The sequence below is a fragment of the Capsicum annuum genome, chromosome 9 (genome assembly GCF_002878395.1).
Source record: "Capsicum annuum cultivar UCD-10X-F1 chromosome 9, UCD10Xv1.1, whole genome shotgun sequence".
NCBI lineage: Eukaryota > Viridiplantae > Streptophyta > Magnoliopsida > Solanales > Solanaceae > Capsicum > Capsicum annuum.
The window spans coordinates 171252200-171267612 of NC_061119.1; the positions used below are offsets into that span (position 1 = coordinate 171252200).

A 15413-nucleotide genomic window follows, 5' to 3' on the forward strand; every position below is an offset into this window, starting at 1 on the left:
ATATCAACTAAAATTAAAGTTAGCACCAAAAAGTCTCCTTGGCAACAAGAACCACGGGAAAAATTGCCATTGTATTCGCTTGGAAAATTTATTTTGTGAAATAGCTATTAAATTTCTTTTTTATTTAATTTTTAATGATTAGGATCTAAAAAATGAAAAAAGTGAGGTCCACATATTGGTTAATGGATTTTTTTTTAACATTTTTAAAACTTTGAGAAGTAATAAACTACATCTAACACCCTTCACTTTTTTTAATATTAAACAAAACCTTTTCTCTCTCTCCTCCTTAGCTTCTCAAACTCCCACTACTCTCAAGAAAATCCTGTCAAATGTCATCTTTTCTTCTCTTTCTTCTTCGGTGGCAAAGGGCTCCTTTTTGCGTTCTAAGGTAAGTTAAAATTAAGTTTCGATTATTTGTAAATTCATTTTAGCGGTTTTTATTTGTTATCCGTTTTGTACATGATGTAGTATGGGAATTTTTTTGAATGTGATTAATAAAAAATTAAAATATGAGAATTTTATAGGTAATTAGTTTGATTCCATAGCAATAGTTGAGTTTTGATTCCGCAATTCAACAAAATTTTTCGTTGATCACGCTGTTGAATTTTGAAATTTTTATTGAAAAGTTCTTCTTTAATTATGATATTGTTTTAGCACTGCAGTGTTGAATGGTGAGATAATTCTCAATTTCTTAGTTATTTTGGCTATTTGAATCGGACATTGACCTGTTTTTGTTTGTAGACTTGTGGTATATGAATTAACAATTCCCTAGATAGAAATAATTTTTTAGGTATATGAAATTATTTTAAAATATGATTGATTAAATACTGAAAAATATAAAATTTTTATAGCTAATTAGTTTGATTTCGTAATAATAGTTGATTTTTGATTCCGCATATTTGATTGAAAATTTTTCGTTGATCATGCTGTTGGATTTTGAATACTTTTCTAATAAATTTGATTTAGTTCTGATATTTTTGTGTAGTGAACTGTTTAATGGTGGGATAATTCTTAGTTATTTTGGCTTTTTCACTTGAGCATTGAACTGTTTCTGTTAGTAGACTTGTGGTCTATGAATTGACAATGACAGAAGTATTTTTAGGTATAGATTCTGTAAAAAAAAATAGGTAAAGCTAGAGCTAGTATTAAACTCACTATTGGTACCACATTTCATTCTGCTTCTAGCAGTAGAGAAAAAAAAGTAAGGCTGTTGAAAATGCCTCTAAAAAAAAACTGAAGCGAAAGAGTCAGAATCAAAATCGGAGATCATAAAGGACATAAATAGATATGTCGATGAGTCTAGTGATGATGTTGCTGAGTGTAGTGGTAGTGATGATAGTGAAGGGGGTGAGGGTAGTGAAAAAATAATACTGATGGGGACAATGATCCCTTGTCCGTGCCATTTTTTTCAAGGTACATTTTCATGGGGCGACATGTGTTGCGCACACGCAAGTGTACGTGGTCTCACCAAGTGGTAAAGTGGCCCTTTAGAAACGAAGTATCGATCTCACAGGGACTAGTGTTAAGATACTATCCAACTTTAGTTTAACTATTGAGATTAAAGTGGTGTAAAAGTAATCGAAAGAGTTTTAGAGTTGTAAACTAATGTAAAGTAAACAATGCATAAAATTAAAAGTCTTATACAATCAACGAGGAGAAACCCAGGATTAAAGCACTGCGAACAATCATACTAAGCTATTGAACTTCATTGGTTAGATTACTTAACTTGGTTGTTGATTCGCAAGGTTTATAGTATGATCATGGTCTCCCAATCCTCTAATCTTTTACCTAACTGGACATTACAACTACATCATTGAGCGGGGATGCAATAATCCATTTAGATACATTAATATGTCATCCTACAAGTGAACCAAATAAGGCTTCTAGGTATATCCCTATCCTAGACGCTAATTTAAATCCCTTATTTTATAAAAGAATAAGAACCTTACTTTACTTATCCCCATGTTCTATTCTCTTATTCCCCCTCTCGAGTTCATAAAGACGACAATGAATGTATTATAAGGATTGTGAATCCTTAAAATAGTTATAACAAGGATAAATAAACAACCAAATATTATAAGCAATCAAAACCAAATCAATTCAAAGCAATAGTAATCATGTTCTTGGCCTTAACCCTGGAAAGAGGGCTTTTAACCGCTCATGGATATAATTATAATCGTAAAGATAGAAAACATGCTAAAATCCACAAACAAACTAAAGTAAGGATATAAAACCCCTAATTGAAGTGCTTTACATCCCCTATCCAGGCTTTAAAGCCGTCCAAGATGTATAACATCAAGTTCAAGTGTCCTATTTATAAGAGGACAGAACTGCCGAAATTGACCTAGGGTCCGCGTCGCGAAGCTCATAGCGGGGACTTGGGTGCGCGACGTGCCCTCATCATAGATAAACACTATTTTTGGTCCCTTATTGAGCTACCTATGTGTGGAATGCTCCCAATATCCATGGCTTGGGTCAGATACGCTCTATGGACATCCAAAGTATTTGTTTTACATCAAATCTTGTCCCGTGCTTTCGTTGATCCATTCCAAGTCATTTTGTAATGTTTCCACTTGATTTACAGCTTTTATATCATTCATATATCATAATAATCAACTCACCAAGCATCCTATAGCATTAAACACCACAAATTAGATCTCAAAACAACACACAATCCATGACGGTGAACTAGAAATTTAAGCTAGGAACTAGTTTCATTCTATTAATCTTTAGCTTAGTGTTTTGACTCTTAGCTTGATTTAATTGAGATTTAAACATTATAAACAAGTTGTTCCAGACATAATTACACAATCAAACCATTAGTAACTCATTACACATACTAGAATCCATCGATATCAACTAGAACAACACCTAGCTCAAGCTAGTAGCATTAGTTTTCTCATTTGAACTCTAAATGGCCACATTAAGTACCAACTTGTTTTAAAGACACCATAAACATTGTAATGAAGTACTTAAACACTTATATGTTCAATTATATCATTATTCACTCATTAAGCACACAAGTAGTTCTCAAAATAAGGCTAGATAAGCCCGAATAACAATACTAAGGAGCATAAATCCACCTCAGATCATCACCCTACACTTAAAGCCTTGTTCTTCCTCGAATAACTATTTACTATAAACATCATAAGCTGAGGTGACTCCACACTTCTACTTCAAGCAATACACTCAATCTAGTACTAAAATGACTACACAAAATGCAAGTCCTTACACTAAGCATGTTACATACACAATTGAAAGTTCACGAACACTACTTTAAAACATCATAGCCTCAAGAAGTGACTCACTAAGTTGGCAAACTCTTGAATATTTCTCAATTAAATACTTCATATAAATCACTCAAATATCATCAAACATGTGCCCTCACAACAAGAGAGTTACCCATAAGCACTCACATAGATGTAATATATCACAGAATGGGTATAAGAATCAAGTTACGCTCTCTCTCATAAAGAATTCACAAGGTACACAAGGTGAAACATAGGCTTTTCCTTAATGTAGTACTCCACTAAGATCAAAATGATGAAGCTTAGGATCAAATAGGTCTTTAAGAGTTATAATGTAGGCTAAGGGACGGGTAGGAACTATTTTGGCCAAGAATAGTGACTATCTTCCCTAAGCGCTTTAATACATCACACTTTTCATTCAATTCACCTTTAACAACCAATTTCCACAACTTTAATCTACCCCTATATTTTGTTTTGCCCCATCTAATTAAGCATATTCACATATACTATGGTGGGAGTATTGTCTATTAATTCATGATTCAATTTTACCCTTCTTTACACCCACTTTATGTTACGCACCCCTATGATAGCCACCCTCAACTTAAGTGATTTGCCTTAGTTGAGGTGCACAATGTCCAAGGAGGACCAGGGTCAAAACAGGTTCATTGTAACATAAATGGGCTAAAAATAGGAATTTTTTTAGCATAAATTTCTCTTACTCCCAACCACAACACATAAATTATACACACCAATAACTATTACTTTGGGGCTTCACTTTCACCTTTCTCCTACTTGAATTTCAAACTCTTTAACTCGACTAATTTTACTCTAAAGCGCGTAGGAGCTTTGGATCAAATTAAGGTCTATCAAAGAAGGGGATACGGGATACATATAAGGCTGCCAAAGAAAATAAGCTAAAGGCTCAATGGGTTTAACTAGGATTATGCATAACGGTAAGTAAAAGGGGGGTATGAAATATGGGTATCAACTAAGTGCCTATATCATCTCTTAAATCCATACTCTTTATTTCACTTTGCATACACACCAGGCAAGTTCTAGACATCAAGTACAACAAGTAATGCACAAAAAAACCTCATACACATGGCACATGCTTAACTCAAGTAGGATCACCATAGGCTCTCAACCAAACAATCATATGAATTCAACGTTAAGCTAACAAGTACAAAAGTCATAATCATAAGCCTAAGAGTCTCAAAAGTAGCAATTCACACAATCAACATACTTTTACAATCAAAACATTTGCGTCATGTAATCACATATAGCACCAACAAGAACATCTTACTTATTCCTAACATAATTTTTTTAAAATTACTCCTAAAAATGGGAATTTCCTACCCCATACTGAAAAATCTACTTTGTTCCCAAAGTATACTTAAAAGTAGAGATGCAATTACTCCTGAGGCCTCTAGGCCTAGCTAGTAGCATCTTCATACATCAAGGGAGTCCAAGGACCCCATACTCAGCCTTTGCTATGCTTCTTAGCTTAGATTTTTTGGTACTCAGACTTTCCATCAACCTGTGACTCAACAAAAATAAAAAAACTAGTGAAGTAAATACTAAAATGAAAACCTACCTTAACTTGGGTTGACTCTAAAGCAGCGCCTGATTTAGTGTCGCGGAATGACCCAATCAAATTTTCCCTCCACCTTGAGGATATAAATTTCAGCCCCAACCTCACATCTATTTTTTCTCTCCGCTCATAGGATGGTGGTACAATGATGAGTAAACCGAGTAATGAATGGAGCATGATAAACCACTCATCCTTAATGTGAGGTATGTTTTTGTGTTGCTTTTCTGGTGCACAATTAAGAATATAGAATTCTTGTTCCTTATCTTTACACTCTTTCATTATTTCAGATGACTCCACAAATATGTCATCATCTAAACATAATGTATAAAAGTTCTTTTTTAATAAGGCCCAACCAATCCCACTTTAAAATTTACACCATCCATAACACACTCACTCTTATTCACCTTCTCAATTTTAGTCTCAAGATAAAAATGACAGTGGAATGGCTAAAATTCTTATATTTTCTCCACGAATTAGCTAGTATCCTCCTGTGCTTTTCTCTGCCTCTATGGAAATGGTGGTAGTGGTATCTCCTTAACCTGTTCAAAAACTTTAGTTTTAAGTGCTAGAACTTCCTTGAATAATCAGCAACTTTGTCTGTAATCGGTTGAGGAGTCAACTCTGCATCTGCCTCCTTAGTTGTATTTGGAGGTTCTTCATTAATGTCTTTACCATTTCTCAAAGTGTTTTTTATTACTTGTTTAGGAGGTTTAATGTCACTTAGAAAACCACCTTGATACCTGGCATTTTGTGCCTGTTGTATCTTCTCCAACTAATTCTCCAACTACTCCAGAATTATTTGACAATTTTTAAGTTCAACAACCAACTATTCTTGGGTGTCCATGATCTTCTTTAGCATTTTCTCTATGTTACTATCCTATGTGTTTTGATGTTGCTGTTGAAACTGCTGCTAGTGATTGTTCCATGATTGAATTGGTGGCTGAGTCTGCCACTTTTGATTGTAGGCTTTCCCATAGTATGAACTTTGAGCATTGCCCACAAACATCACTGACTCAGGATTGGCAACACACATAGCTGCAGAATGACCACTATGGCAACAAACCTCACCAAACTTATGGTCTGTTCCACAGATAAGATAGTATCCACTTCATATTGTGAAGGTCCCATCCACGAGCTTTCATCAAAATCTGGACAAAAATCCTCTTGATGAGGTCCCCCACAAAAATATAAGAATCTTCATCACTCGAAAACCATTTATCCCAGGCTGCCATATCAGGAAGTGTGATAAAAAAAGTAAAAGAAAATAAAAGAAAAAAAATAATAAACTATGTACAACTCAATATAGATAAATTAAAAATAAGATAGTTTTCTATTTACAAGTCCCCGGCAATGGCGTCAAAAACTTGTTGTGCCCAAGCACACACGCAAGTGTACATGGTCTCACCAAGTAGTAAAATGGCCCTTTAGAAGCCAAGTATCAATCCCACAGGGACTAGTGTTAAGCAACTATCCAATTTTAGTTTAACTATTAATATTAAAGTGGTGTAAAAGTAACCGAAAGAGTTTTAGAGTTGTAAACTAATGTAAAGTAAATAATACAAGAAAGTAAAAGTCTTGGACAATGAATGGGGAGAAACCCGGGATTAAAGCACTGCAAACAATCATACTAAGACGTTACACTTCATTGGTTAGATTACTTATCTTGGTTGTTGATTCGTAGGGTTTACAGTATGATCATAGTCTCCCGATCTTTTAATCTTCTACGTGACTGGATATTACAACCACATCATTGAGTTGGGATGCAAAACTCCATTTAGATGCATTAAGATGTCATCCTATAAGTGAACCAAATAAGGCTTATAGGTACATCTCTATCCTAGATGCTAATTCAAATCTCTTATTTTATAAAAAAATATGAACCTCACTTTACTTATCCCCATGTTCTATTCTCTTATTCCCCCTCCTAATTTCACAAAGACGACAATGAATGTATTCTTAGGGTTGTAAATCCTTAAATAGTTATAACAAGGATAAATAAACAATAAAATATTATAAGAAATCAAAACCAAATCAATTCAAAGCAATAGTAATCATGTTCTTGGCTTTAACCCCGGAAAGGAGGCTTTTAGCTGCTCATGGACATAATCATAATCACAAAGATAGAAAGCATGTTAAAATCCACAAACAAACTAAACTAAAGATAGAAAAAAACCTAATTGAAGTATTTCACATCCCATCTCCAAGATTCAAAGCCGTCCAGATGTATAACATCAAGTTCAAGTATCCTATTTATAGGAGGACAAAACTGCCAAAATTGACCTAGGATCCGCGTCGCGGAGCTCATAGCGGGGACTAGGGTGTGTGATGCACCCTCATAATCAAGACACACTGTTTTTGGTACCTTAGGGAGATACCAATGTGTGGTACACACCCAATATCCATGTCTTGGGTCAAATACGTGCCATGGACATCCAAAGTGTCCGTTTTACATCAAATCTTGTTCGATGCTTTCTTTGATCCATTCTAAGCCCGTTTGTGTTGTTTTCACATGATTTACAGCTTTTATATCATTCATATATATTCATAATCAACTTACCAAGCATCCTATAGCATTAAAAACCACAAATTAGAGCTCAAAACAACACACAATCCACAACGGTGAACTAGAAACTTAAGCTAGGAACTAGTTTCGTCCTATTAATCTTTCGCTTAGTGTTTTGACTCTTGGCTTGATTCAATTGAACTTTAAGCATTATAAAAATAATTTCCATACATAATTACAGAATCAAATCATTAGAAACTTATTACACACACTGATATGAATCAACCCACGAGAACTCGAATCTAATATGCGAAAAATAAAGATAGAAGGATAGAATAATCAAGATAGAAAGATAGACACGAAATTAATACTGAAAGGGCAATCAAAGGATGTATCAAATCCTAAGAACTCCCTTAATGACTATCAATAGGCACCTAACTCTTACGGTGACCGCAAAGAGGATTAGATCGCCCTTACAACCAACGTTTCTTAGCATGGTTCAACAAATGCTTTTCTAAGCACTCAAACACTTCCACGGAGTCGGATGAATACATCATGTAAAAATTATCATAAAAAAACTATGGAAATAAGCCTATCTACCAAGCATTTATAGTTTGGCTACATATTACATTATTAGGGCCCAAAAGTGACCCTAATATAAGAAAAGACCCACTAGGAGTTGTTTTGACCCGTTCTTGAAATGCTAGAGCGGGTCTAAATCTGCTTGGGTGCATGACCCTTCCAAAGGGATTAAGAGCCCCATTTTGCACTCCTTCAACCTCACCAAAGTCCTTTGACCCTCTTTAATGGTAATCTTCCTCCATGTGGTATCTTTTAAAAGCACTAAGGAGTCATCAAGAACCTCGAGCATCATACATATCTCATCCAAAGGTCCGAAGGCAATTTGGCTTGTATCACACACTAGAATCCATCGAGATCAACTAGAACAACACCTAGCTCAAGATAGTAACACTAGTTTTCTCATTTGAACTCTAAATGGCCATATTAAGTATCAACTTGTTTGAAAGACTCCATAAATATTGTAATCAAGTACTTAAATACTTAGATGCTCAATTATATCATTATTCACTCATTAAGAACTCAAGTAATTCTCAAAACAAGGCTAAATAAGTCTAGATAACAATACTAAGGAGCATAAATCCACCTCAGATCAGTATAACCTTCGAACTTTGATGGACGAGGTTGAATCTTTTCTGCCAAAGATATTGGCTAGATCAAGGATGGCTGCATATCGAGAATTTAAGTAAATTCTTGTTGACCAATATTTAAAGAAAAGATTTAAGCAGTCTTGTTTTGGACATTTGAGAAGCCTGTCACAACATCTTAAATTCAATGGACGGATGATCCATTATTTGTTGTTGCAGCATGTTAAGAATGATAAGATACTTCACGAGATGTGATTTTGTGTGAACAATAAGCCTGCTTGTTTTGACTTAAAGGAGTTTTGTTTAATCATGAGGCTGAACTACTCATCATACCCCCACTGAATCAAAATTGAAGAAGGTGCTAGAGAAGGGAGAATATTTTTGCTTTAAGGTGACGAAAAATAAAAATATTATGTCGGCCAACTTGTTACAGTTTATTAAAGGGAATAAGTTGAACAAGGACTAAAATTTTATGTGTTGTTTAATGTGTTTCTTTTACACCGTGTTGCTTGTAAAAGATTCGACAAAGGTTGTCGACATAAAACTGATTTGGATGGTGGATTCTTTGAGTTTCTTCGAGATTTATCCATGGGAAAAAAAGACATTTCAATCATGGATTATATAAAGAAGAAAACTAACCTAAAGAAGCAGAGGGAAATATTTCAATTGAAAATTTTGCTAGAAAATCAATAGATGAGCCCTTTCCCATTTCCTGCATCCTCATATGGCACACTATAAAAAGTGATAAGATAATTGAAGGCGACCCATTCAAGTATAAAGAAAAAATTATTCATCTATGAACTTATTTTTTATTATTCAATAATACTACTGTAATATTGAATGTTATGCAATTTTTTAATTATTTTTTGTAGAACATACACCCATACGTCATTCCTACTGTACATGAGATGAAGATGGATTACATGGTTATGTTTAAGCCATATAAATATGAGTTAAAGAATAAATTCCTAGATGGATTGAAGAAAGATTTAGAAGGGGTAACTTCACTTACTTCAAACGGGGGCATTAATAATGATGGAGATTTTGGTGGTAACCCTATGGGAGTACGCATTGGTGATGATGCTTCTCCGAGTACATCAAAAGTTATAGTGGGCACCTTTGCCAACGAAAATTTGAATAATTGTGTTGCTGTTCTTGAGGAAATTGTGTTAAATATTTCCACCTATATCAAATAAAGACTGAAAAAGAAGAAAGGAATGAGCAACAACATGAGCAAGGTAACTTCATTTAATAATTGATATAGTTAATGAATTTTCAGCTGTGAATTTTACTAAAACTTTTTAATATGATATAGTGCATGCGGACCTTCATGAAGCAGAGAGTAATGAGAAGGAAGGAAAAAAGTAAAATGGATGAATTGGCCACTATTGTGGTAGAAGAGGAAAAAGAAGGATGAAGAAAAAGAATCAGGAGAGAAAGAAGAAGAAAATGATAAGAATGAAGAAGAAACTGAAAAAGAAGTAACATCAGGTGAAGAAGAGAAAGGTGAGGAAAAAGAAGAAGCTGAGAAATAAAAAGTAGTAGAAGTTGAGAAAGGAGAATAAGAAGGTGAGAAAGAAAAAGGTGGAAAAAATGTTGAAGAATTAATTAAAACAGCTAAAGAAGGAAAGGAAGAAGCAGCAGAAAAGAAAAGAACCTTGCAAAAAAATGAAGAATAGAAAGAAGAAAAAGAAGAAACGGACAAAGAAGAGACAAAACAAGAGAAGGAAGAGGAGAAAGAAGAAGAGAAGAAGGGGGAGAAGAATAAAATTCTCATGATGTGGTCATGAATATCGTTAAGTACATCAACGATAACATTTGTGATGATGAGAAAAAAGACATTTGACTATCAATGTTTATGTATTTTTTTATTTGATAAATAAAGGAGTTAAATGATCGTCAGATAATATGACAGATAATTTTTTATTTTATGAAAATTGTTAGGATTCTGCACTGAATCTGTTTTTATCAAACTATATTGTTGAAGAGAATTTGAATATGCATTGTGTTGTCATAGATGATACAATGTATGGTTAACATAGAATTCATATTTAATATTTTGTATACTGCTAGCATAGTCTATTATTACCATGCTAGTCTATTTTAAGTTGATGTGTAGTCTGATCAACTATGATTCTATGAATAGCAGTATTAACATTCTAGAAAACTAGAAGAATTTTTATTTATTCAATGTCACTACATCCATGTTACATCTTTTCAAATAACGAATACTAAAATTATACCACATAACAACATTTTATGCCATTCTTCCTTTCTTCGGCCAAATACAACTTTTGTTTTAGTTGATCCCTCTCTAATTGGGTGTCGTGTAGCAATATTTTCAATTGATCCCTTTGTTCATCGACTTCTTTGAACAATGTCATGAAGAAATCTCTATTTTCTTCGTATTTCTGGAGCCTTTGTAGTAGATTAAAGTTTGTCACACCATGAAAATTTGATGTCTCGAATTCTGAACTCAACATTGATAAACTGCTTCAAGCTATTTAAAAAATGAGCATGGGCCATTATCCTTGAAAAAAATTAATAATAATATAACAATTTGCTTAATTTAAAAAAAAAATCATACACAACTCACCTTCCCAATTGCATAGTTATAAAATTTGTGATCTAACTTTGAGTCCGTGCATGATGTCCTCAGGACAGCCGCATTTCCACAATGACAAATTATAGTCCTTGCTGAATTGTATGTTTGAGATGATTGAGACATTGTAGAATTTTAAAATAAAAAATAAAGAGGAGGAAATAATGAGGGATGAAGGATAAAGCAAAAAGAAGTCTTTCCATTTAAAAAGTACAAAATTAGTCATTTGTCACCGTTGGAATAGTAATTATGCTTTTTGAACTATTGGTGACACTTTATTGACTGTCATCGATCTTGACCTATGTCAACCATCAATGGTATATATATGTGTATCATAGACCCTTTGAATTGATGGACCCTCAGTAACATGTTTAAAAAGGAAATAATTAAGTAAAAAATATACTTGTGCTTTGAGGATCCATCGATTCATGTGGTGTACCATAGACTTATACTGTAGGTCGTATATAGATATATCTAGGGATCAATTGTAGATCACATAGATCTATGTACAGAGTTATATACCCTCACTAGCATGTTGTTTAAAAAGGAATTATTAAATAAAAAATAAATAAATTATGGGATTCAACACATATGAAGGAGTTTAAACTTGTCACATGATCATGTTAGATCTCACATTAATTGGGGGATGATTTAACGATTATATGGATGGATAGTGGTTGAAAAAATAACATCCTAAGAGTAATATTTGTCAAAGCACAAGTATATTTGGAGGATTTTGATTGCTCAACCATTACCCATCCACATACCCCTTTGATTGGGGGTGGTGTTTGAAGGGGTATGTGGATGGGTAGTGGTTGAAGAATCAACATCCTCAAAACATACTTGTTCCTAGACAAGAATTACTCTTAGGATGTTGTTTTTTCAACCACTACACATTCATATACTCCTTAAATCACCACCCCCAATCAATGTGAGCTCTAATATGATCATGTGACAAGTTTAAACTACTTCATATGTGTTGAATCCCACAATTTATTTAATTTTTATTTAATTCCTTTTTAAACAACATGATAGTGAAGGTCTATAACCCCGTACCAAGATCTACGTGATCTACCATTGATCTAGAGAGTAATTCATACATGACCTACAGTATAAGTCTATGATAGATCACATGAATCAATGGACCCTCAAAGCACAAGTATATTTGTTACTTAATTATTTCCTTTTATACATGTTACTGAGGGTCCATGAATTCAGTGGGTCTATGATAGACTGTACTAATCGATGGATACTCAAAATACAAGTATGTTTGAACTAGATTTCTTGTTCAACCACTACCCACCCTCAAAGCACAAGTATGTTTGAACTTGACTGTATGAATCGGTGGACCCTCAAAGCACAAGATTGTTTGTTTAACCACTGCCTACTTTTTTATAATTTAATTTAATTTAATTATTTTCTTTTAAGAAATATGATACTGATGGTCTATCGATTCGTCTGCTCGACGGTCGACCGTATTGTATGGTCGAGAATTGTCAGAGTCCAAGATTGAGGATTGTTTCTATAAAATAAGCTGATCATGCGTAGATCAAACACTTGACTCTTCTTATATTTTATCAAGGCAATCCATAGATATATTCATTGATTGAGCAAACAAAAATTAAAAGGTTGACAGTGTAACAAACAAAATTTAAACTCAAAATAATTACAGAAAAACAAAAATCATCAACAAGAAGATTACCATAAAACTAAAATCAGAATATTCATATTGTATTGTTCATTGCATTACATACATTTATAAATACCAAATCCAGCAAAAAAAGAGGAAGTTTTCTTCTAACAAAAATCCAACCCAAGAAAGCATCTTCTGCAATAAACAAAAGCAAAAGCTTAAACTAAAACAAAAAGAAAAACTACATTAGGGGGATGATGGGGGTGATGTAGTCGTTGTCTTCCATTTAAAGCCTTTTAAGAATTTTCTTTAAGAAACGAGCAATGTGTGATATGAATCGAACCAGGGACTTGTCGTAATGGGAATCTCAAGTCCAACAAGGATCAGAGATCGCCCCACTACCCAATCCAACCAACCAACATATACCCTGAATCGGATAAACTCCGGGCATATAACAAGATAGAACGATTAGCAACACAAAGACTTTAGGATAGGTCCAAATCCATGACAAACCCAAATAAGTCTAACTGTCCAATGCCAAACCAACAACCATATCCAAAACTAAATTAATAACCAATTCCATATCTATACCATAAATTAATGGAACAATCACAAATCAAATACAATTAAACGGTATCAGCCCCAATACCAATACCAATACCAATACCAAGGCTGACACCACTATAGACACTGCCCATACCATCCCATAGTAGTCTCACAAAGCCTCTATCCGAAATCAAAATAACATCCATTCAGAACATGCCCCCGACCATAGCCAAAACCAATATCCAATACTAAACCAAAGAAAACATAAGAAACTAAAACTAGAAATGAAGCCTCCCGAAGTATAGAAGCTCAACATTTCAACTCAAACAAGTTGTTTACGAGTCAAATCTCTGAGTATGAGTTGTAGTTTGACCAACACCTGCATTACGTGAGGATACAACATCGAAGACAATTAGCGGTTGGAGCGCTAGCATGTAGCTCAAGGATAAGGATAAAATAATTCCAATAGTTCAAATCAAATCATCCAATGCATATAACATATACATAAACATATATACCATGTCGGGATAGTGAACAAGATTAGCATGAACTTTGAAAACATTAACCTGGGCTATGTAGAATGACTGTCATAGAACAAGGCACCCATTAGTTATATGAGCCCAGCTCTCCCGTAGCTAGAAGGGCCCTAGTGCGTGTAGACGAATGAACCAGAGAATATCCAAATACGTATATGCTTATATGGGGGACTCGAACCTCCTAACAAGAGATACTCGAACCTCTCTTTCATATGTTTATTTGGGGAACTTAAACCACTCAGTCATAAGACACCCACACCGGCTAGTGCAGTTTCCAGTGTTAGTCCTTCGGACTCCACTTTCACGACTCGGCTATACATTCCTCTTTAAAGCCCAAACCAAATCCACCACTCAACATATACAACCATTAAGCCAATTACTTACCAAAAGTACTTCGTTGGTATCGTTATACTAACACTACTTGCAAGCGTACAACATGCCACTACCATTACTAATCAACCAATCATTCATTTGACTTTGGGACTCGAACCCATTGTCTTACAAAGACACTTATTCATTTTAAAGTTTAGGGACTCAAACCCATTCTGTAACAAAGACATAAATCAAGTTAATGTTTAGGGACTCAAACCCATTTAGCCAATTAAACCACCATGGTTACCATTTGAATCATTACATGGACAACATGACCTTTAAAAAACCATTTTCCAATAATTCATATTCATTAGGTCAATGCCTTAGTTCAAAACATCAATAATATATGACTAGTTTATTCTTTTAGGCATTTTCGCGAACACTTTGAGGGCATATCATTACCATAACCAAAACCAAAGTAAAACCATCAAGTTTAGGATTACCCATGACCCATTTGTTAAACCACAATTATCAAGCACCCATATGTGCAAACCATCACCAAAAACATATATAAACACAAGTTAAACCAAAAGTAAACAATACTCAACCATATGTAACAAAACCCTCAATTTTGATTTTCAAAACCACAATTTAAGACTCATAATCACACTTCAAAACACATGATATTATGAACTAATAATGAGGGAAGATTCACATTCCTAATTCAAGAATATTCAATGAAATAATCTTGACTCTTGAGCCTCTAGATGAACACCTTTGAAGAACCCTAGCACCAATTTTCTTGAGAGAGTTTATAGAGGATTTTGATGTGTTTTAATCTTTCAAAGTAAGTTATGGGAGTCCATAATATGTTTTAAAACGTGGGGACTTAAGGGTTTTGGGGCGGGAAATATCTGAAATACCGTTAGCTTAAAAGCTGAAAATATGATAGAAGAAGGGTACAACCACACACCCCAAAATATATCCAATCATACAAGTGGTACACACTACTCGTACCCTAGGCATTATCTTGGACCTCAATACTGACCAACATAAGGCCACAAGGGCTAACTCGTATCTTATCATACGACAAGTACCTTAGAACCGTACCCTAGGCAAAATAGAATCATTTAGGCAAGGCATAGGGCATCATACAATTTTGCATCATACTTCTAGTACCCTAACATACGACTAGTATGATCTATTCATACCTTGGACAGAAACCAATCAAACTACACTGATCATCATATGAGTAGAGGGACCCTAAATTATACCA

At 34.3% G+C, this 15413-nt stretch overlaps 1 long non-coding RNA gene across 1 annotated transcript; it reads left to right on the forward strand.

Moving 5' to 3' along the window:
• Nucleotides 1-48: 48 nt before the first annotated feature.
• Nucleotides 49-10815, forward strand: LOC124887422. Its single transcript, XR_007045152.1, has 3 exons — nt 49-388; nt 4973-9746; nt 9824-10815. It is a non-coding gene; the product is annotated as an uncharacterized LOC124887422 (long non-coding RNA).
• Nucleotides 10816-15413: the final 4598 nt, after the last annotated feature.